The sequence below is a fragment of the Schistocerca serialis genome, chromosome 10 (assembly GCF_023864345.2).
Source record: "Schistocerca serialis cubense isolate TAMUIC-IGC-003099 chromosome 10, iqSchSeri2.2, whole genome shotgun sequence".
NCBI lineage: Eukaryota > Metazoa > Arthropoda > Insecta > Orthoptera > Acrididae > Schistocerca > Schistocerca serialis.
In genome coordinates, this window is record NC_064647.1 from 245,128,615 (window position 1) to 245,132,769 (window position 4,155).

Sequence of the window (4,155 nt, forward strand, 5' to 3'; positions counted from 1 at the left end):
TGAACTCCGATGACCGACCCATTCTGCTGTTAAAGCACCTACCACGACATCTCGTCGTATCTAGTGGTCAATTCCGCATTACATTCGGGCCTCCAGACACGTCTGACCAGATGGTGATTTTTTTTTTTTTCTTTCGACGCTTCCTTAGAGAACCTAGTCATACTTTGTCTTATTAATCCGTCTACTTTTGAACAGCCTACTGTTGATAAAAGCATTTGGCCGCGTTTTGCGAATATTGGATTCCCGTATTGTTCGTGAGCTCTTTCTGTAGATAATATCATGCCTATGATTTTTGGTCTGTGTATAGCGGGTGCTTTTTTGTTTTCTCAATTTGCTGCACATGTCAAAGCGTAAAAGTTCTTCATTTGTAGATAAACGTCACATGTTAACTGAAGTAATTTCTGAGGCTGGTTCAGAAAAGGACCTTTCATTAACATTCTTTTTTCTTCTTGGTGTACCGCTTTCAGGAGTATTATCCAGCTGCATACCGTTTCCAGGGACGCCCGATGTAAAGTGTGTACTACAGAACAGAAGCTGCGACATCGTCGTGAAAAACGGTGACCCGTATATGTAATAAGTTTCCTTCAATTTACGTCTATGGTCACAAACTTTTTGTTAACATATTACCGGTTTGTTATGAAACAGATCTGATGATGATCATTAAAGACCGAAACCGGTAATCTGTTAACAAAAAGTTTGTGACCATAGACGTAAATTAAAGGAAACTCATTACTATAGAACAGGTACTTCTATGATACAGTGCAGAGGAAACAAAGAAACGGTCTCGCTCAGAGCTGTGCAATATATACGCCAACCACCAGCCACCGCATCCCGATGGCAGGCAGTTTATGTATGCTGGCGACACGGCCGTGGATGCCAAAGAGAGTGCCTTTGAGGAAGTGAGGAGAAATTAACCAGTAGCCTCGCAATACTGAGGGATTAGTTCCACCAGAACAACCTGAAACCAAACCAAGCAAAGACCGAGGTTTGCAGTTTCCAGCTGAGGAATCAGAAAGCCAAAATAAAACTCCACCTGAGATGGGAAGATCAAGAGCTAGAGCACTGTCAGACCCCCAAACACTTGGGCATGAAGCCGACTTATATTAGATTTTAATGTACAGGGTTCTGGACATTTAAAATATATAAATAAACAGGCTTCTACGTCAGTACATCTAAAACGGTTTGGTACTCTCCTTTCCTGGTAAACGCCTGTACGCGTACCACAATATCTCTCTCTCTCTGTCTGTCTGTCTGTCTCTCTCTCTCTCTCTCTCTCTCTCTCTCTCTCTCTCTCTCTCTCTCTCCCCCCTCCCCTCTGTCTCGCTCTCTCTAAGGTAGGTAAATTTTAAAAAGAGAGGTGGGTTGTTGGACGTGATAGTATCTAATCTCTTTGTCAAAGATAAGTATCGATATCTCGAGGTAGTTAAAGGGTACGGAGCTCCTCGTTCGACTGCGTGTCCCTCCCCGTATACGGTGCCATTGGCTGCGCAAGCGTTTCTGAACAGTCTTCCCCTCCCCCCTCTTTCCACCCCCACCCGCTCACCGTCTTGCAGCTGCGCGCCTCGCAGTCACCAGGCCCGGGTCATGTCGTCAGTTAATTATGCCAACAACGTCAGACCGTACTTAGAATGCGGCGGTACGACCTTGGTCCTCCGGCGCATACCATCCGGTTCCTGTGGAAGGGCTGACGCCCCGGTCTGAACGGGCGCCGGTTCCTCACCCCCTCCCCCCACTCTCACCCTTTTCTTTCCCCCTCTGCCCTCTGCGTCACAGCACCGCTTCCTGCCAGCGACTGCACAGCTCTGTTGGAGCGGACGAGTTTATTTTAATCCAGCCCGCCTCCTGCCAGTCTCTCCCCCCAAAGCGCTGCTCGGAAGAACTCACTCGCGTCCCTGCTTTTTTTTTTTTGCTTCTTCCTTTCAGTCTTCTTTACATCCGCGTTTGTTTTCAGCTTCTTTGTCACACTGTATCTGCGTTGCGTAAACGCTTAAAAAAGAGAGAAAAAAAAGAAAATCCAATTACCGACTTGTCTCTAACATTCGTGGCAGTTTCCAAGCGATTTTCATTTTCTGCCGAGCCGAACGGCTAAGTCCGGCGACGAGACGAACACAGCCCCCGCGGGACCACCCAACATGCGGCATTGTGTAACTGCTGCAGACACTTATCGACGTCACCCCAGCCTCAGCTGACAGCTGGAACAGGTAAAAGAAGTGGGCGACAGGCGAGTCCCCCATTCTGTCAACACCACTACGCCACAAGGAGCATCTTCAGCCCGCATCTCGTGGTCGTGCGGTAGCGTTCTCGCTTCCCACGCCCGGGTTGCCGGGTTCGATTCCCGGCGGGGTCAGGGATTTTCTCTGCCTCGTGATGGCTGGGTGTTGTGTGCTGTCCTTAGGTTAGTTAGGTTTAAGTAGTTCTAAGTTCTAGGGGACTTATGACCACAGCAGTTGAGTCCCATAGTGGTCAGAGCCATTTGAGCATCTTCAGGCTGTTGCGCAAGCTCCTACCGACATTTTCGCAGCATATTTTAAATCAGTACTTAGATATACACGTGAGGATAGATCAGTTTTGATTGCACTGCCCGACAAAATCACTCGAGCATCTAGAAGAGGACGAGGAAACGAAGTGATACTACACTGTTGAACAGGTTACGTGACCTTATTTCAGTGAATGCAAAATAGAATTAAATTTACGAAGCACTTAATACAGTACTGGCCATTAAAATTGCTACACCAAGAAGAAATGCAGAGATAAACGGGTATTCATTGGACAAATATTTTATACAAGAACTGACATGTGATTACATTTTCACGCAATTTGGGTGCATAGATCCTGAGATATCAGTACCCAGAACAACCACCTCTGGCTGTAATAACGGCCTTGATACGCTTGCGCATTGAGTCAAACAGAGCTTGGATGGCGTGTATAGGAACAGCTGCCCATGCAGCTTCAACACGATACCACAGTTCATCAAGAGTAGTGACTGGCGTATTGTGACGAGCCAGTTACTCGGCCACCATTGACCAGACGTTTTCTATTGGTGAGAGGTCTGGAGAATGTGCTGGCGAGGGTAGCAGTCGAACATTTTCTGTACCCAGAAAGGCCCGTACAGGGCCTGCAACATGCGGTCGTGCATTATCCTGCTGAAACGTAGGGTTTCGAAGGGATCGAATGAAGGGTAGAACCACGGGTCGTAACATATCTGAAATGTAACGTCCACTGTGCCGTCAATGCGAACAAGAGGTGACCGCGACGTGTAACCAATGACACCCCATACCATCACGCCGGGTGATACGCCAGTATGGCGATGACGAATACACGCTTCCAATGTGCCAAACACGGGTGCGACCATCATGATGCTGTAAAAAGAACCTGGATTAATCCGAAAAATTGACGTTTTACCATTCGTGCACCCAAGTTCGTCGTTGAATACATCATCGCAGGAGCTCCTGTCTATGATGCAGCGTCAAGGGTAACCGCAGCCACGGTCTCCGAGCTGATAGTCCATGCTGCTGCAAACGTCGTCGAACTGTTCGTGCAGATGGTTGTTGTCTTGCAAACGTCCCCATCTGTTGACTCAGGGATGGAGGCTTGACTGCACGATCCGTTACAGCCACGCGGATAAGATGCCTGTCATCTCGACTGCTAGTGATACGAGGCCGTTGGGATCCAGCACGGCGTTCCGTATTACCCTCCTGAACCCACAGATTCCATATTCTGCTAACAGTCATTGGATCTCGACCAACGCGAGCAGCAATGTCGCGATACGATAAACCGCGATCGTTATAGGCTACAATCCGACATTTATCAGTGTTGGAAACGAGATGGTACGCATTTCTCCTCCTTACACGAGGCATCACAACAACGTTTCACCAGGCAACGCCGGTCAACTGCTGTTTGTGTATGAGAAATCGGTTGGAAGCTTTCCTCATGTGAGCACGTTGTAGGTGTCACCACCGGCGCCAACCTTGTGTGAATGCTCTGAAAAGCTAATCATTTGCATATCACAGCATCTTCTTCCTGTCGGTTACATTTCACGTCTGTACCACGTCATCTTGGTGGTGTAGCAATTTTAATGGCCAGTAGTGTAGAATGAGCCCACTTATCAGTACGACGTTACACCCCTTGCGGCTTCTGTGCCTGCGCTGACTCAGT